Source organism: Passer domesticus, chromosome 3, assembly GCF_036417665.1.
Source record: "Passer domesticus isolate bPasDom1 chromosome 3, bPasDom1.hap1, whole genome shotgun sequence".
In the NCBI taxonomy this organism is placed as follows: domain Eukaryota; kingdom Metazoa; phylum Chordata; class Aves; order Passeriformes; family Passeridae; genus Passer; species Passer domesticus.
In genome coordinates this window covers 17530304-17550806 of record NC_087476.1, presented here as the reverse complement: position 1 = coordinate 17550806, position 20503 = coordinate 17530304, and the positions used below count along the sequence as shown (strand labels likewise).

Below are 20503 nucleotides of genomic sequence, written 5' to 3'. Positions count from 1 at the left end.
TCGCATATAATATTTGCTCTATGGCATTATCATGTAGCTTTCTGAAAGCAAAGTGGATTAGCTTCAATTGTTGTTATGATTTATTATTTGTTGAGTGCTGACAGTACACTTCAATGGAACTTGAGGAAGTGCTTAAAGTTAAGCACATTTTCAAGTACATTGCTGATCTAGGGCCAAAAAGTGAATCTGAGACCTTCTTTGTTGGAAAGCATAGACATGACACCAAGGAAAAGCATTCTTTAATTTTCCCTTAAGCAGGAAACACTGGTTAGCCATGTGGGTCTGTTTTACACATGAAAGAGTTGACTGTAAACCATTTATCATTTTGATATTCCAGTGCCAAAGAAAAAGTGTATCAACTGTTCATATAATAAGTTAAATGCAAATTTAGGAACATGGCCAACGGGACACACATATCTTCCCAGAGAGAGATGAAAGCATAGAATGTAAATACAACACCTGGGGCTTGGAACCCCCATCCAAGCCTGATGTCATGTCCTCTTGAAGGGCTCTGCATGCTCTCAGAATATTTGCCCAGGACAGACACACAAGGATATGGTCATCTACAGTAAATAAAACACTTTGTGAAGAACAGCCTCAAAAAGCAACAGAGTTTCCTCTTTGCTAACCTACTTGTTAGAATGTAAACACACATTAGATACCAACAGCACAGGAGAGCACTGGGCAGCTCCAAACTGCTGTAGGTGCCATGTCTTTGCTATTGCTGTGTAAGGTAGCTCATAATGCTCCATCCAGCTAGTGTGACTGCTCAGCACCTGCTAAGGCTAGTCCCCAAATTAATTAGCCTGGGATTGTACACTTGTCTTTTTTATTACATGTGATAACAATGTCTAACACAATAGAACCTTGTCCGTGACTGCAGCCAAGAGGCTCAATAGGAACAACAACAACAACAACAATAATTATGCTGATATACTTCCTGAACACAATTCTGGAACATCTGTGGCTTGTCACTATTATTGTACGGAAGCTACAGCCTAAGTTAGACTTTTTTTGGAGGCAATACAAGGAAACTCACTATGGCTCCTGAAAATTCTTTTGGAATGTAATAATATAAATGAGGAGGAAATATTCTGTGGGGAAAAAAGTGCTTAAGGCAACAGTAATTATATTGCCAAATATAGCACATAGAATCTGCAGAGTGAGAATTTCACATAACAAGGGAAATGTAAAGTCATACTTAGGGTGTAACTAAATTGTAATAGAATGGCTGGGGGGAGCATTATTTGAGGGAGTTAATATTTAATCCCTGAGTAGCCAAGGATGCGCAAGAGAGGCTGCTTTCAAAATTGTATTTTCTTTATTTGTGCAGGAAACGACCAGTATGTATTCAGATGTTGAAAAATCATAAATAATAATCTATTATAACTCCAAAGAACACACCTGAAATAACATAGTCCTTATGTGGTTTTTTCCCATTTTTCTGATATTCCTAAACTGGCAATATAGAATCAAAAGCTCTGGTTTTGGAGAGTTTTTTTCTGGGCAAAACCAAGCAGGGCTTTGTATTTGTTGAGAGGTCAGTTCTGTATCCACTACAGTGTGCTGTTGCAGGAAGGGATTTGTAAGAGACCTCTTCACTACCAGCTGAGCAGGGCTCCTCTCTCCCTGTTGATCTCATTCAGTCTGAGGGTTGAACCACTGCACCAAAAAGAAACCTCCTCCATTCCAACAAGAAATTTGCATCTTTTTCATCTCCCTGACTGCTGCTACTGCCCTTGGTACCTCCCTTCCCCCTTTTTCTCATTAAAAATACATTTATTCTAGCTCTAACTGTGGTAGTCCTTTCTTCTCAGGTATTTCTCCTCTAAGAATCATCTGTTTATGACCATGGTTCAGACACCTCACACTGCAGCTGCATTGCCCATAGTGTCTGTGGCACCCCACAAATAGTCCCTTTCCTATCTGAGGTCAAAATGGGGACAAGTAGCATCAACTTGTGCTTACACAAGAAAGCCATGGCACTGAGCCAAGGCCTGCTGAAGTTATGAGGGCTTCTCCAATGCCTCTAACATTTTTGAATCATAAAGCATGCATAAATGTTTTTAAACATAGATAAGCATAAGAAATGTTTACTGTTTCTCTACATTTGGTAGGGGGTTTTGTGTGTGCAAGTTACAAAAAAAAAAAAACAAAACAAAACAAAAAAAAACTTGTGGAAGAAAAATATTATGACTATATAAACTAGGGAAAGGAAGCTTTTCTATGCATCAAGAAAATCCAAAAACCTTTTCTGGCACAGCAAGATGCTGACAGAAACACCATCATAGAGAAAACTGGAGAATCTGTGAGGAGGAGCTCTTTAGTAGTTGAAGCTATTCTAAATTCCAGTTTCATTCATCACAGTTTCACTTTGAGGATTGTTGTGAAACTTGCAGACATCAAATGAAAGTTTTGGAGAACATTTAGAGACAGAAAACATTTATTTCTTCTCTTAGAGAAAACATAGGTCTTACCCAGTGTAGTAGTGGATACAAAACAGCAAGCAAATATTTCTCTTCTGTTTTGATAATTATTTCTGATTTTTTATTCCTGGGTTGTTTTGACAGGTAATACAAAACCAGTTAGAAATCTCCCTCTGCTGAAGGGCCTGGGCAAACTGGCACTTCACCAGGCAAGTGGTTGAGTCCCCATGCCTGGAAGTATTTAAAAAAGTTGTAGATGTGGCACTTGGGGACATGGTGTGGCCTTGGTGGGCTTTGGTGTTGCGTTGATGGTTGGACTCAACAATATTAGAGCTCTCTTAAAACATAAATTATTCTATGATTCAAAGATCAATCAGTGCATGGATGTGAGGCTGGCATTGCAGCCACCAAGGGCAGCAGCACACATTGAGCAGGGTTCTCTCAGCTGAGGGGCAGAGGTTGCCCTACAAAGGTGGCGACCACTGACAAAAGGGAGGTGCTTTTACACAAGAGATCTGTACTGTGAGAGTGTGGATGCAGGAGGTAATTCAAACCCATTTCGGACTATGCAACAAAATGGTACTTCTATGCCATTTTGCCTTTAAAAGATATCTACTTTTTTAATGGAAATAATTTAAAAGAAGGTTATTCCATGTATTTGCAACATACAACATGAATAGGAGCACCTACAAACTAAGACTAACTTTAAATTCAAAAGAGAAGGTCCTGGTTAAAAAGGAATTCAAAATTTTGAATCCAAAATTGGATTTTAAATAAAGAGAATAACACTAACAAAGAAACAAAGATCCTGAGTGGAAATGACTTCACTGCAAATGCAGCTATTCAAGAGAAGCAAAAACTAAACCAGATCTGAAACAGAAACAATTATTATAGGTTGTTTGATTGGCTAAGGAATACTAATTCTTCTGAAGCCATGGAGCAAAAATGAATTGTGGGAATAAATCTGTCAATCCATCAAATTTCAGTTTGTGACTTCAGTAGTGAATTGGCAGAAAAAGTAAATTACATTTCAGATGTATTCAAATTTATGGGTCTTTTTTTTTTAGGACTTTGTAATGTTTTGTGGTCTTTCAAACTCAATGAAACCAAATACATTTTGAGGCAGTCAGTTCATTACTAATGAGAGTGAAGGCTCTGACAGCAGAGCTAAATATCCCCTGTGGCCCCTGCTGCCAATGTTTCTGTAGCTGGCTACATCAGAGGCTCTCTGCACTGGATCTAAACTCTCATTTTCTTCAGGTGCTGCAATGAAAACACAGTGTGCAGACACAGCACATGTGTGAACATCATCTTCTTTCATTTGCAGCCCAGCTCTCCAGCATTTTTCCTGGAGAAAGCAAAATCCAAGCTATTTTTTTATTGATAGCTGTGGGATTTTTTTATGAACACTTTTAAACTCAGGTCCAAGGTAATCAATTCAGTTCAACTGGTTCTCAGCAGGGAGATTTTTAAAATGACTTATTGCCATTTCTCTGTGTTGTTCCAGGATCAACGTATTTTCTTAACAAAGCAGTACTCATTGAAAGCAGTAGACTGTACAGCATAAATCCTTTGAGTCATATCAACCCACCTCATGTATGGTGGAACTTGGAGAAACCAAGGAGAGGGAAATGTATCATTTTAATCCTCCAAAATCTTCATCTGTTTTCCTTCATGTTCCAATAATTCTTCTCTGAAATCTCCCCCAGGTTTATTTCTGGGCCTCGTGTTTTTCACCTTCACCTGTCTGTTGCTTCTCCTACATTAGCCATTTTTGTCTGTCTCTAGTGTTTGAAACTGTGTAGGTTTCACCATGTCTCTTCTGTGTCTCTCAGGTTTTCTCTGCAAAAGTGAGAAGGGTCAGGAATCACTGTCCAGGCAAGATATTGGGGATCATCACCAACCCCTGGGGAGCTTGAGTAGCTCAGGCCAAAACTGACAACTGAACAGGAGTGACCTTGGTAATTACCAGAATGCTTTGGATTTATTTGTCCATGGTGTAATTCTTGGAGCTGTCCTGTGCAGGGCCAGGAGTTGGACTTCACTGATCTTTGTGGGTTCCCTCCCAGAATATTCAGTGATTCTATGATTCTATTGCAAGAGCTCCTCACCATCAGCTGACTACATCATCCTTGCCAGAGTTTTACTTTCAGAAGGCAAGAAAGAAATTATTTGTTTCCTTTCTAGGGAAATACAAAACATTTATTTTCTAACATTCTTTTACACCTTTAATATAAACTGTGGTGCTGAGGTCCAACATAACCACTAGTTTTGTGATACATATATGATGCAGTTTCTTCTCAGCTCATAGCTGAGAAACTATTTTGCAAAAGAGTTGTCTTAGTTAATCTTTGATACCATTACTATTTATTTTCTGTATTCTAAAAATGTCTTTCAGAAATGTGATGGTTCAATTTATATTTTACCATCCAAATGTTTGTGGGAAGTATTTTTTTCCTAAATTAACTCATGCCAAATAATTTATGTGGTTTCTCATCTCAGCAGAGATTTTCAAATTAGTCATTTTTTTATTATTCACACCATCCAAATTGACTTCACAGTTTTATTGAATCCAGTTAGAGGCTCTGGGGGCTATGAAGATTTTAATGCTATAAACTTTTTTTTCTAAAACTTTTTACTATTCTGAATAGCATGTTCAATAACTAAGCAAGCTGAGGAAGAAAATTAATATGCTTAATTTGCACAGTAAGTAGGAGTTTATATTTCACTAATCATTAGAAGAAGTTGTTTGCCTCATACACTTATTTATTGCTGCCACAAACACATTTGCTAACTAAGTCATTCTTCTTGAACTGAGATGTGCTTATTTGCTTATTAAAAAAATCTCCCCTAAAATTCTCAGACCTATGCATTTTATCTTTCAAGTTAGAAAGATCAAAGAATAATTCGAGTCAGAAATGAAAACTGAGTTGGTAACTACTAATATGTCAAATTATTGGTGATAATGATAATTATTGAATTCCAGATTTCACAGATCTGTCAGACTACTGATCTGTTAGCCCGATTAATTATATTAACTTTTTAAGAGCATAAATTAATGGCTGTAGCTTCAACTGGGCATCTACTAAACAATTTCCAATTCTGTGCAGACAGATGATTCTGTGCAAGCCTTGTGCATTCTGCACACAAACCTAAAACCACACCAGGCTTTAACAGATCTTACACTTGTATATTTCCTCCACAGAAAAAAAGAGTCTTAACAGATTTGCAGCTGAGAAATAACTTCTAGGGGTTCTCAGTGAAACAATTTAATAATACATTAATTTTAGTTTACACATAAGGAAAGGAGAGAGTGGTGCTTGCTTTTTCATATTTTACTACTTTCTTAGTTTGCCTTTTATTTGAATGAAGTGTGCCTGTATGTCTAGTACCTAGCACAATGGGACATCGGCTGCCAGTAACAATTGTGGCAGCAGCCTTTTTTGCTGGCGATTGTTGTGGTGCATGGAAATTGCCTAATGACCATATAATGAGGAGGCTTCTATGTTAATATAACATTCAATGGAACAAAGCAAAAATTCATTTTACATTGTCATTTCATTCATTCATTTGCATTTCACTGATTTCATTTTGCTGAAATGCAAAAAGTTTAATAATATGCAGCTATTTGAAAATTTTGATATGTTTGTTGAGAGTTTTAAAGTATGATATTTGTAAATGTTTCAGGATGCCACTTATGTACTCTAAAATGCATGATATTTGAATATTCAAAACAAAATTAAGAAAGAGTATCGAAAAAATATCTTAATGAAATGAACTGTTTCTACACTGAACCAGCATTTTCAAGAGTTGGGTTTTGTTGTTTTTGTTTTTTTTATTTTTAGTGTATCTAGAATGAAAAGGAACTTGTTTTTCAATATCTTTAAATGTGTAAATTTCAGACTACTTTGGAAGTACATGTGGCTATTTTGTGTATATTTAAAAATATTACATGTATCAGATAAAATATTCTGGTTTTCCATTCCTTGTTTTCTGTTTCAATCTTGAGTTTTAAAAATGCCATTGGGTTCATTTATCTCTAGTTTATGTTTTGATAGATATAATCATATGTGGTATATTCCCAGAGCCATACAAACATTAGATAATGTGTCATTGCATTTGTTTGTATAGTGGATGAATAAAATTTTAGAGATAATTTGGAAATTAGACCACAGATAGAAAAAAATATCCAGCTCACTTCAACACAAAGTCTCAAGTGTGTCACATGAGTAGTGCCTTCTGTTTTCATCTTGATACAATAGGCCTATTTTGGCTTTCTTTTCTCTATTTAGTTAATTTATTTTTCTTTAGTAATAGCCAGGTAAGAACTAGTTAACAAAGTACCAGACAACCAACTAAAAATGATGCCATTTTTTTGGAACTGGTTGGAATTTGGGACTACCCTTAAAGGCATAATTTTTTCCTTGGATTGATGCAAAATCCAAGACTGACTGTTTAATATCTCATTTTAACACTTCACAGTCATTAATCAATGTCACATCAACAGCCACTTTGTGTTCCCCAACATGCTGAAGCACTCTTATATTTTACAATAGCATAATTTGGGACTTCTCTCGCACTGTTCAGAAAAAGAAGCACTGACAAGCTGCTGCACTGTTGTAAAATAGTTTGAAATGGTTCATATTCTCTGGAGGTGCTCCAGTGGGTACTGCAAAATAGATTTGAAGCTCTACCAGTTATACTGACAAACACACCAGGATCTCACCTGATAACAGAGGTTCAACTGCAAGAGGCAATAGTTTAGCTGAATAATCATCCTGTTCACTTAGTCCATTGATGCAAAAAGGAACAGTTTGAGGTGCCTCATGATGTTACCTTGCATGTGGTTTCCAGGGCCTTTGCTCTTGACACACCTGCTTATTGTCTATAGTAAATACATGCTAATCAAATATGCTTTATTTGTAAAGAGATTATGAGTTTCCTATTACTCCTTTCATTATGTCCATTAATGGAAGGTGCATTTCTATCCTGAGGTCACATAGAAGGCCAGCAGGGCAAATTCCCCTCATTCAAATGGGGGAAACACTGTGAGAAGCTGCAGCTGCAATCTGTGCTCAGCCTTTGCTTCACCCAGCTGAGGCTTCTCTAAGCTATGGCAAAGAACTCTGCCATCTTTCCAGGCAGATTTCCCCTCCCTGTTAAATGGGACAGCTCTGATTTCTATACAGGTTTGTGTACACAGAACTCAGATTTCTGGCACTGCACCTGTGAAGTGACAACCAGTCCCCCTGTAATGGTGGACAAAGCACTGATGACACAAATCTAGAATAAAGTTAAAGGAGTTGACTTCTCCTCTGCTGTAGTGGCATTCATGTAATTTACTGCATTTGGCATTTATTTCAGAGATTAAATAGCACCTTAGGAATGGCATGGTCATATGCATATACAGAGCTTTATGCAACGTCACCTCTTTTTTCCAAAAATTTAATTCAATCATTTGATCCTAGACCATCTTCAGAAAGATCTGAATTATGTCTAAGTTAGTAAAAATTGTAAGATTAATCTCTTGCTCTCTGTTTCTCAAACTCTTACAGGTCACAAACTTCCATATGTGCTCTTATTCAAAACAAATTTTCCCTTCAGTTATTAGAGGGACCTGGAAAATGAGTTTTCGATTGAATAAGGTATGCCAAGGTCAACATCTTGATAAAGTGCCCTGACCCTATCCCTGAACACCTGATATTGATATAGATTATAATAAAATTAATGAAATTTATTTTAATTTTCATAGACTAGTAATCAGAACATCATCTTCTAATTCAATTTCAAAGTGAGCTTTTGCCACCTCCCTTTATCAGAATGAAAGAAAATATTAATCTCTCACTTTTATAACCCTGTACCCAGAGTAGGTTACCATTTCAGCTGTTCAGCTCCCTGTGTGAAAGCTCAGGCAGAGCTAATGTTGAACTCATTTCCCTGAGACATCACAGAGCAAGAAATCCTGCTGCTCACAACTCCCAGCTTCTTGTTAGTGTTTGGGGCACAGTCAGCTGTTGCGGTGGTCACATTGGTGAAAACTCAGCATGAGAAAGAAAAAGTGGTTAAAGCCCATCACATCAGCAATGATCAATGATGTCCATCACCGAGGGAGGGAGGGAGGGAGGGAGGGAGGGAGGGAGGGAGGGAGGGAGGAAGGAAGGAAGGAAGGAAGGAAGGAAGGAAGGAAGGAAGGAAGGAAGGAAGGAAGGAAGGAAGGAAGGAAGGAAGGAAGGAAGGAAGGAAGGAAGGAAGGAAGGAAGGAAGGAAGGAAGGAAGGAAGGAAGGAAGGAAGGAAGGAAGGAAGGAAGGAAGGAAGGAAGGAAGGAAGGAAGGAAGGAAGGAAGTGGCGGAAGGAAGTGGCGGAAGGAAGTGGCGGAAGGAAGTGGCGGAAGGAAGTGGCGGAAGGAAGGAAGGAAGGAAGGAAGGAAGGAAGGAAGGAAGGAAGGAAGGAAGGAAGGAAGGAAGGAAGGAAGGAAGGAAGGAAGGAAGGAAGGAAGGAAGGAAGGAAGGAAGGAAGGAAGGAAGGAAGGAAGGAAGGAAGGAAGGAAGGAAGGAAGGAAGGAAGGAAGGAAGGAAGGAAGGAAGGAAGGAAGGAAGGAAGGAAGGAAAATAAACCCAGTCATTGAATTAATGATGTATTATAATATAATATGCAACAGTGTCAATACTTCTATTTAGCTCAAACATGAGGATGCTTAAGGAATCTGATGGCTAGCTCACATTAAAGAAAATTCAGGATTTTGTTTTCCTTGTATTGCATGCAAGCATCCTGTGGATCTGTTTCTATCAGGCTTTTCTCTAAAGGTCTTAGGGTTTATGAAAAAAAAAGGGGGGGAGTTAAAAAGCATATTACATAATTATAAACGTGGTGGAATTCTGCATGTTTACAATATATGGTTTAGAATTTCACAATAGGTTAAAGGCATAAATTTACTTGATTTAAAAATGCATTAGTTCACTGAGGTTTTTTTGTAATTGTTGATTCTAACTATTGTTATGATTTTCGCTCAAGAACCTAATGCTGGCCACCTTTGAGAAAGAACAGTAGACCAGATTGATCATTGCCTTGATGTACTGCAAGAAAAGTTGTGTTTCTAGTTCAAGTCTAAAACCCACTTGTATTTCCGTTTTTGTCATTACAGAGGGGTTAAAAACCCAGAACATTCTTATACAGAAATGCGTATGATTTAATTTCAAATGCCATATGTGTTTAAGTAGATTCCAAACTTTAAGTGCAGTAGAATAACAATCAGAGAGGAACAGGGCTTTTTTTTTAAGGATTTCATTTCCAGAGAGGTCTGTTTGTAGGACCCTAATCCAGAAGAGCCTGGAAAACAGTTTTGCATAGTTAATGTATTGCACGTGAATACATCTGCTAAGTCTGAACGCTTATATAAATCCTCCAAAGTAAGACTCTGAAATTACCTAGGTGACAGAATAAATCCATTCTGTACCAAAAAACTTTTAACATTTAGCCTCCAGCTGCTTAAGCTTAGTTACTGCATCGTGGTTACTGTGTGCATTCTTGGGTTTATAATTTTTTTTTTTTTTTCCTAGAGAGGAAGATATCTTGAGTTTATTTTTATTGGCCATCAATTCTCTCACAGGATCAAAATATCACAAGTTGATTAGGTATTAATGAGAGTTCATTAATAGTAGGTTTCTGGCTCCAGAACCCTGAACATCTGTGATTTTGTAACTTAGTGAATTTTGAACACCGATAAAATCTTTCTTTCCAGTGAAGCTTATTAATAAATGATTGAGCAATGCAATTTATCACTGACTGTATTATTTCTTAGACCTCAAGTTGCATTATAAATTGACTCTTCAGAAAAAGGTAAACTGATTAACTTACTTCAGGTCTTGCCTTGCATTCAAACATATGGTTCTGCTTAAATGTGCCCATGTTTGCAACTTTCAGTTGACATTTTTGGCACTCAGAATAGTGTCTTGTAATTATGCTAAGTCTAGAAAGGAGGATTAGCTTTTATAGCAGAATTCATAAAATAAAAAAAAAAGTTTTAGTCAAATTTATTGGCTGCAATGAGCCCTCCAGAATGCAGACGTCTGGTCTGGTGGAACTCAATAGATTTCTGTTTGCTGCATGTGCACGCGCGTGCGCACTCACACACGCACAAACGACTGCTTTATGAAAGCATTTGTGTGCAGTAAAATGTTAAATATTTTCACACTTAAAATCAGCTTCCCCACCTGCAGCGATTATTGTCAAACAAGCTTCATTTGATACGTTTTGGAAGCCTTTTTCTTTCTCTTTTCTCCCCCACACCTTTCTTTCTCTCTTAAAGTACACTATATTTTTTGTATCTGCTGCTATGCAAAGCCAGTTTTCTGAACACTGTCCAGGTTTTTCCGTAATTGTCACCCTGGTACAGTTTTGTGGAACAATTTGCGAGTGCTTCATTATTGATTCAAAACCACAGGAGTTATAAGAGTGTGAACTGAACTATCTTGCAGTATGTTGTGTGTAGAAACCATCACTTATCAGTCCTGAAAGGCACATTCCTGATAGCTGAGTGTTGGAATGAAACTCTGACTTTTATCTCTGCACCAAAAGGGAAAGGTTTCATTTGGGTTAGCAAAGACCAGACACCTATTTCCTTTGCAACAGCCTGCTTTAAAGTGTGCTTTAATTCCCAATGATTCCACTGGAAGATCAAGCTCACACACATCTATCAAACAAATGTCCTCACCCTTGAGGATCCTCACCCCTTTTTGAACTCTCTTAGGAATGAAAAAGCCAATAGCAACCCAGCTGCCATTCCTTGTACATTTTGAATACAATCATCTGCAAAAAGTTGTGTTCTGTGCTGTTATTGATTTTTTCTTCTTTCATCAGTTTACACTCTCAAATGTCCCTATTAGACACTGTAGGGCAAAATCAGGATGATTACCTTGAGTTATCATAGTCAAGCATGAAATACTATCTCTCCCTTTGGGAAATAATTAATTCACTATTTCTGACAGTTTAGAGGGAAAGACTAGTTCTTTCAAGGATTAAAAGCCTTCCTTCATTGCTTCCTTCCATTAGAGCAGACCTTTAAAGGATGATGAATTCAAGTTGTTATGAGCAGCTGTCACAACACAGTATTTTCCTATTTAGCATCCACCAGTTGCATGCAGCACTCAGGCTGGGGACTCTCCAGTGTGGGATCCCTCCCTGTAAAGCCAGGGAACCTTGGAGCTGCCCTGCCCTCGGGAGCCTCTGCCTTTCCCATGGCCTCTTTCTCTTGATTATTTACACAGAATGGGAGGCCAACCCAGCTCCTCATTTAGATAACTCACTGAACTATCTGTAAGGAGGTTGGATTAATCTAGGCCATGGTTTCTAGTTTGAAATGAATGTAAAACACTGAAAAAGCAGAAGAAATACACCTCAAGTAAAGGAGCACAAGAAACAGGAACTACTCATATCTCGCTCCTGACAGGGGAATCCTTCTGTTCTCTGCTGCGATTGTGCAATATCTGGCAATCATCCTGGGCAGTGTTATAAAATGAGATGGGATTGCTTAGGTTACACATAAATTTAGTCTGTAAAAGGTAGGTGTCCGATCCAATTTAGGGGTTTAGTCTCTGTCAGTAATCAAAGAGGAGAAGCAGACACCTCTCCAGGGTGATATTTCCCATTTGAAGGTAGATGTTTCAGAGACAGCAAGCAAATAAATTCCCCACAGATAACTCTGTCATCACTGGAGAAAGAAAGGTGTCTCATGCAACTACTTCAGGCTACTCAGCTAAATTTTAGATTGTTGAAGTTAAGCAAATCAATTTTTTCCAAGTCCTTGGATCCTGTATCTCTAGAGGTACAGGAAACTAAGCACAGGTCTGTTCAGCTTTAAAATGTATCCTGTCACTATAACTATTTTTAACATTAGCTTTGCATTAGAAGCTAATAAATGTTGCCAGTACCTTTTAAACTCTTAACTGTATACTACATGTGTTGGGTTTTTGTTGGGTTTTTTTCGTCCCCCTGTAAAACTGCTAAACATATGCTTAACCATCTGGCAAGGAACAATCAAAACCAAACAAACACAGTGTTTGAAAGTTCAAACAGACAATCAGTCATACTTCTTCACAGATTTTATATACAGGCCTGAATAGTAGCACAGTAAGGTAGGATGAAACAACAATGTAAAAATTAATTAACATGCCACAGTAGGTAGTTTCATGCTCTCATTCAAAATAAAGATAACATAAAGGAGAGAAGTTTCTCTCCTCTTCCTGTCCTGCTCTGTACATATTCTTGCTACATTTCTTCAGGCTATTATTATTACCAGTCATAATATACCTTTGTCTTTCCTTACTCCACTATTTCCTGATTTTTTGCTTCTTTTCACTGCAGGAACTATCTTAATTTTCCAGGTTCTATGTTTCCTAGCACCTCTTCATCACTGTTGTGCCAGCTTCCCTGGTATTCTGTCCTGGGCCTCCTGATATTCCTTGATCAATCAAAAACCTAGAAGTCCTTCTCACACTCTTTCTCAGACACAGAATTACTCCATAGATATCTATGTAGGCATGAACTTGTGCTTTGAGTTACTGTTTTTTATTCTAAGTTTTTATTACAAAATAACATCTAGTGGAATCCTGGTGCATGTCCCATGCACTGTGGCCATACAGACAGATAACTAAAAGGAAAAAAAGGTAATAAAAACAACATTAGCTGGTATCTTCTGTTTCTGTGAATAGAAGCAAAAGAGATATTAGGGGGCAGGTAATTCCATCAAACATTTGCTAGCTGGGATTCTCCTAGGCTAAGATCCTGGCAAACTTTGATAGAGTAACATATTCCTATTCAAGTAGTTGAAATAAAATCAAAGCAATGTTTTTAGCTTTTTTTTTTTTTTTTTTTTTTTTTTTTTTTTTTTTTTTTTTTTAGGAATTGGGGCATGCAATTTGGAGGGTGGTCAGAATTCAGAAAAACAAGGAAACCAGTACAGGAAGGTGTGTGGTGTGGAACATATGTTCGCTGCTGGTTCAAAATAATGGCAGATTTGGTTTAAGGGGTATGCAGTAAAAAAACATAGACTTTGAATGAAGACAGCTAAAACTGAAACAGACTCAGGCCTCCTAAAGTCATTAGAGTGTAATATAGCTTTAGGAAAGCTTTTTTCCTGTTGCTAAGAATGAAACATACACCAATAATTTCACACCTTCCTGTGAATACACAGAACCCAGATCATTTTTCTCCTTGAGCCGTCCAGCTCTGCAGCATGTGTCTCTCCAGATTTATCAATGTAAAGCAAAGCAGATCTAAGTACGGCCTTTACAGGAGGAAACCCACACTCATTTTCTGACACTAAGAGATCAGAAAAGCAGAAAGAACAAAAGTAGATTAATTTTGGTTTTGTTTCACTTTCAAGATTTCAGCCTTAGAGTAGGAAACCAGCCTTTATGGTTTTATGGTTTGCATTCCCGTCTTCACCTGGGTACTTAGACTTCATTATCTTTTAATTTTCCATTGACACGTGCTGCCTGTCCAGGAGCTGACACTTTAGGTCTGTGTCCTCATTCAACACTCTTCTTGCAGGCTTATTGCTAGCAGTCCCTTTTTCCCTGCCTCTTCTGCCAGCAGGCTGGGGAAGACACAGCAATAAGACAGCATCTGAGGATACACCTATCAAAATGATGCATGATGTGAAAGATAAGCATTGATAGCCACAAACTTCCCTCCTCTGCTGTCAGCCAGTGTGTTACAGTCTTTCTTGACTAAGGAAGTGTCCATCAGGATGTCTCTTTTGATGGAATTACAGCCTGAGCAAATCTCTGGTGGAGACCTTCAGAAGGGGTAAAACAGAGCCTGTGCTGTTGTGATTTATCTTCCTGTTTGGCACTGGCTACTCATATCAGAGTGAATTTGTCTCATAGAAGTGCTGCACATCTGTCTGTGTAAGAAATGTGCACGACAATCTAGGTGGGAGCTGGTGGGGATCTTAATCTTCCACAAGCTGTGGCTCTGTCTCTATTTACCCACAGCAGGCTCTGGGGCTTGGTTAGACAGAGCCCAGCACAGCAGGCTAGCATGGGCAGCTAGCTGGTTTTTGGCCTCCAGAACACAAAGTAAGCTGCTAAAAATTCACTCTAATAAGCTATTTTTTTTCTCTACCACAACTTTACAAAGAGATGTGGTCATGATAATGTTGGGTACCATGGTTTCTACCAATCATTTCCTGGTGTGCACCAAGAACTTTTCTTTGCTTCACTTTTTTGTGTATGAAAATTATGTTAAAAATATATTATTCACTTCTGTAAAACAAGTAAAAAACCCAAAGCACAGTAATCCAGCAGCTGGCAAAACAGTAGCAACATGATTTAGAGAAGCCTGTCTTCCAACCAGCCATGAGATTAAATGAAGCATTATTTATTTATTGGCTTTTCTGGTTCACTTACCATGATTTGCATATAATCTAATATTGTGAAAACTCTTTGAGACCCCAGTGGAGTTCTTCCTTTTGCTAGATGTATGATCCCTCTCCCAAATGCTTATCTAAGAAGTAGACACTGAATACCTTGCACACATTAATGAACTTTTCTCCTCACAACCTTCCTGATAGAGAGTTATTGCTTGATTTACCTGTGGGAAAATAAGATTAAATAATTGGCTCCAAGTCAAGAGGAAGCCTGTGGCTGAGCTGTGACTAGCACCCAGATATCCTGAGTCACAGTCCAGCACATTAACCACAAGCCAGTTTTGTTGCTGACAGACTTTTCTTGGTAGCAAGCCCACATTTCTGGAATGTATTCCCTGCAGAAATGCAATTAAGTATGTACTTGGCTACTTTTAAAAGAGCTGCAAGCCCCACCCCTCTACCCAGGCCTTCCACTTACTAAATCCCTGCTTCTCAGTTTACTAGTAAAGCTACAGGTGGCCAAGAGGCCAGTCTGGAGCTATTTTTATAGTTGTTATGTCTTGCTTAAAATAAACTAATTTTACAAAGAAATCATTTCAATTAAAAGAAATGCATTTTGACAAGAGAGAGTCTTGTCAGCATTTTAAGTGTCAGCCTGTGGTGGGTGCTGAGTGGACCCAGGATCAGAGGCCCATCTGACCTCACCTAGGATGCATCAGTGTCTAATAGGCAGTTTCTATCAGCTTAACAAAAAATATATGTGATTTTTTTTAATAGGAGTCAAAGTAACTGTCATGGTATCTTAATTTTCAGAGGATTTTTTTTTGGTGAAAGACCATTTTTGATATTTGATGAAATGTTAATTCCTCAGAAAATGGGAATATTCACAAGTTTGAATTTCTGTGCTTCATAATCTGTTTGGTTTTTATGAGAGAGAAGAGTAATTTGCTAAATCAAATGTGTATGTCCCTGTAAGAACTAATTTTTTTTTCTGTGAACAAGGAATTAGATACGCTCCTGCAGTTGTTGTCCAGTCAACTCTTCTTATCTGTATGGAAAATAATAGCATCTTGAAGAGAAAATTTATTTTTACTAAGCCACTTTGGACATGGAAGGTAATGTAATATATATTTTGAATAACTGTTGTTCAAAATATCTGAAAATAATTGCAACACTGATTGGAGAACATCAGTGTGCCAACCTAATCAACAGTTTGTTCTAATTAACCCTGTGTTTTATATTTCACATACTTTAAAAAAAATTGTGCACATTTCACAAAACTAAATCTAGAGTCTAAACAGCTTTATTGTAACTCCACAAACATAAATGATTTTTGGGACCTGCCAGTTCCTTCAGCCATCCTTATCACAAGTAGTTTTCCCAAGTAATCAATTTTATAGACACAAGCAAAGATAAAATTTCAATAAAAAGACAAGAGCATACATGCTTATTGCAGGCCTCCCGTATGCACTGCTGCATTTGTAAGCAAACACATACATGTATAAGACTGACATGCAACACATCTGCTTTCTGTGAGCATCACATAGGAGAAAATATATTTAGCAAGTAATGAGTAGCCTTCCTCTGCAGCTAACATAGCAACTTCCATCTGTGGTGAATTAGAGGATATTCCAAGAAAATATCCTGCATGAGTTTTGTCAGAAGAAATTCGTTTGGTGTGTTGTAAAATCAAAACCAGAATGAGATGTGATCGCTGCCGAGTGGCTGGGTCACTCCTAATGTTGCCTTGATTCCTATAAACATGAAAAGGAACTTTGAAAAAAGAGACATCACAGCTCTGTGCAACTGTGCTGCTTTCACTGTCATAAAGCAGTATTAATCAGAGTTCACCCAAGACAGCCTAACCCGGGTCAAGGGATGCTGGAATGGCACAGCCACATCTGCCAGCTCCACTCCTGCAGACAACAGGCCCCTTGTTTGCATGACAGCTCAGGGAAGCCAGCAGCTGGGGTGCTGTTTAGCAGTGCCAAAACACAATGAATTTTGGGGTGCTAAAGTTTTACAATAAATGCCTATTTAAAAAATGTTCCATTAGATATTCCAGCCAATAATTTTGATACATCTTTACATTCTACACAAACTATATAAGACTATTAGATCAGATTTCTGTGATCCTGTATATATAACACCATGTGCCCAGTGACCATTTGTTCAGCAGTGCAAAGAAACTAAAAATTTTCAGATAACATAAAACATGAATATTGCTAGTGTTGCTCATACCGTGATGTAATGTACAGTCACAGCATTTACTGTAGATTCCAGATTCAACAATTTTGAAAATATGTAATCTGCTCTTGCCAGGGTAGAATGATCTGTCTGGGCTTCCAGACAGCCCAGGAAGAGTTTCCTGAAAGTAGATCCTCTACAGTCCCTTCAGGCATTCTTTAGGCCCTGAGCTTATCCCACAAGCCTAATGGATTTCTTTGTCTAAGAGTTTGCAAAGTCCCTCACTGCCTGAGGAGCTCCTTTTTTGATCCCCACCAACCTGTATGAGCCAGCTGAGAGCTGCAATGAGTGTGAGTGTGAATGTGAAAGATTACAGAAAATACTTTTACTTCAATATTAAATTAAGCAGTGCAACAGAAACGGAGTTCATTATTAACATGAAGTGGATTGTTAATTTTCATCTTGAATTCAAATACATTTCCATGAACAGCTGCAAGCTCAGATCGAAAGAGAATATCGAATTCAAATATTCTAAATGGAAGAGATGCATTACATAGCATTAAGGGAGGGATTTTCACAAGGGAAGATATTTGGACTTGTGGTTAAAACTGGACTTATTCTTGGAGCTGTGATGAACTTTGAGCCCTGACACAGAAATTTAGTGTCACCCTTTCTGTGTCAGTCTGTCTCCCTGTTCACTATTTTGTTATCTGTGATGGAAGAATCTCCCTGACCTTTGCTAGTACACCAGCTTTTTAGGGAGAGCCTTAGTCCTATAAGTGTTACTGGTCTTTGGGTGTTTGATGTCTTCTTTTTCAATTTGAACCAAAAAAAAAAAAAAAAAAAAAAAAAAAAAAAAAAAAAAAAAAAAAAAATTAAAATACGGATATTTTAAATGACAAAACAATTTTGAGTTCTGTTTTTAAAATACAGTTCTGTCCCTCACACATTTTTTTTTTGTCTTCTGAGTGTAATTACAAGATTAGATGCATGCCTCCTCTCTAATGGGAGTCTGAAAGTCTGCATGTTTTGCCCAATAAAAATGTAGAGGGAAGGGAAGTGTAAGAGAGGAGGAAAATGTAGTTTAAATATGCTTGCTAATGCATTTATGCAGCAGTTCAGATGTTAAAATCATGTGGGGTTGCTAACAGCATATTTGCACTTGAGAGGAAAATTGTATGGATTAATTTGGACAGTGGTTTGAAAATACAAAATAGATTAGGGAATAATTTTTGAATCTTTTTTTTTTTTTAATCTAAGCTTCCTGCAAGAGTGTTAGCCTTCCTAAAGGTGAGGGGAACCATAATACTACTTTGAATATGACACAAGGACGAAGGCAAATGTTTAACTCCTCCTTAGCAGTTGGTTCAGTAAGCTCCCTGCCGCAATGCCACGCAGAGCAGCCAGAAGTACAACTGAGATGGGGTGAATGCACCTTGGAAAGCTTTCACGGACTTGTTGGCTGCAGACTACAGTGCACCAAAGTGTGGGTTTCTGAGGCATGTTTAGGATCCCAAAGGACCTTCAAAACCCCAGAGAAAATTCCTGCTGCTACTACAATATTAGTGGCTGCCATAAATCTTCTTCCAGTGTATTTACATACCATTAATTTACACCTTTGTCATGTAAATACTGCATTCCTTTGAAATTTCACCTGGGTGGGATGTCCTGCTCCCAGGAAAAGCTTACCTCACTGTTGGTGAGTTGCCCAATCCTGTCTGTTAAGAGCCAGAAAGATCTGAAAATGTAAAAAACCACAGACTAAGACATTTCTCAGTAGCCTATTTGAAGATCTGCATAAGCATGTGGTGAACTTTAGACATGAGCTTGAGTTTCCAGCATGTGTTTGAAGTTAAGGGCTTTACCCAGCTGTAACAATGTGAGTCAGGAAAGAGAAAGCTGGCCTTGAGTAAACTAGTCGGGTTATGTTCCAGCATGATGTCAGGAGGGGTAGAGTTAAAATCTGCATGTGAAAGCAGCCAGAAACCAAATAAAAGCTATGCCCTAATGGTGTCAGGTCAGCATTTTGGATTTCGAGCTAAGATGTGGTTTCCCACACCCAGCACATCCAAGCAGCACTTTTTTAAAATGAGAAAAATCTAGCCAGAGATCTTTGCTAGGCTATTATTGAGCTTGAAAAATATGTTTGCTAAATACATTTATGTATGCATACAGCCCTCTCTATATAGCCATAACCCTAACTGTATAATTAGTTTGCAAACACATACAGATATATATGTATACGTCTCTACCAGAAGTGGTAAAAAAACCCCTCTGGTACCCTGAGTCAGCATCTAAGTTATCAGCAGGAAACTACCAGAAATGAACGTGAGCTTTCTGAAAGCATGTATCTCTATAGACTTGTTATCAGGTGGTGGAAAGCATCTAGAAATTACCTCATCTGGCATCTTGCATTTAACCATGAGTTCAGAAGTTTCTCCTAACAGTGATCCAAGGAACTGGACCTTGTTATAAGTAACCACTTCTGGTTGTCCAAACAAAGAGAACAAGCAACTTAAAAAATAATAACAGCATTTAAATCCAAATTCTACTGTAACTTATATTCAACATAACCATAAAACTGATCTGGTGGTTGAAGCAACAGAGTGTTGCTCCACGTATGCCACATATTTCTGGCGTGACCTGGAGCCGACAGGTTTTCCCCTGCATCCTACCTCTAAATCAGGGGGGAGCCAGTGATTGTCTCACACATAATTTATCTGTGTGGGGACTGCCTTCTCCTATTGTAGCATGCAGTGTGATGAGGCCTTCATCATAATGAGTGGTTCTAAAGCATGCTGTAACATACTAAGACACTCTCTTCTAAAATTGGATCTTCCCTGTTGCAGGAAGTCATCTGACACTTTCACAATTGCTTTCTGAATTCTGAGCAGGAATGACAAGTCAAAGAGCATAGATTTTTCATTGAACGCATATTCCTACATTTCAGCTTAGAACTGTCAAATAATGCACTTGTAAAAAAATCATCAGACACTTGGAATTAATATTCCAAACACTCTTCTTTAGAGTCCAAATAGATTTCCTGAAGTACAGAAAGGTCATTCTGAGTCAAGGTTAGAAAGAAAGATCAAGAAGCTTCCTTATGAAATTTTATTAAATATTGTCAGGATTTAATTTTCACTCTCCTCATCAGAAAATATGAAATTTTTGCCCATACATAAATTTGTTTCCAGGGGAAAAAACATGAAAATGTCCTAATAGCAAAAATATTCATGAGTTTATTCAGAACAATGCTAATATAGTGAATCTGTAGTTCCATAAGGTACAAAGAGATATAAAGCAAGACTCTTAAGTCTCACTGTAACCTAGCAGTTTCACAAAAACTGAATAGCATCCTAGTACTTCTGTGAAAATGTTTATCTTTGCTCAGCTTTATCTGATCCTCTGGAGTGCATTTTATTTATAATCTTTCAGAATACTTTTATCAGCTGTCTTTTCTATTCTTGCCTATGGGTACCCAAAGTGGCTGAATACCCATAATGTGTACCCTCTTGGCCAACA

General features: G+C 37.9%; 2 long non-coding RNA genes across 3 annotated transcripts; both read right to left on the bottom strand.

The window, feature by feature from the left end:
- Positions 1 to 2146: 2146 nt before the first annotated feature.
- LOC135297928 (uncharacterized) lies at positions 2147 to 8565 on the bottom strand. The gene is made up of 3 exons (XR_010359865.1): positions 8302 to 8565; positions 4396 to 4572; positions 2147 to 4268 (listed from the first exon to the last, which is right to left on the bottom strand). It is a non-coding gene; the product is annotated as an uncharacterized LOC135297928 (long non-coding RNA).
- A 4414-nt stretch (positions 8566 to 12979) lies between these two features.
- Positions 12980 to 19695, bottom strand: LOC135297927 (uncharacterized). 2 transcript variants are annotated; one of them, XR_010359863.1, is made up of 6 exons: positions 19657 to 19695; positions 19378 to 19466; positions 18671 to 18719; positions 14954 to 15018; positions 13870 to 14061; positions 12980 to 13072 (listed from the first exon to the last, which is right to left on the bottom strand). It is a non-coding gene; the product is annotated as an uncharacterized LOC135297927 (long non-coding RNA). The 2 variants fall into 2 exon arrangements; XR_010359864.1 differs by having other exon boundaries at positions 13870 to 14020.
- Positions 19696 to 20503: the final 808 nt, after the last annotated feature.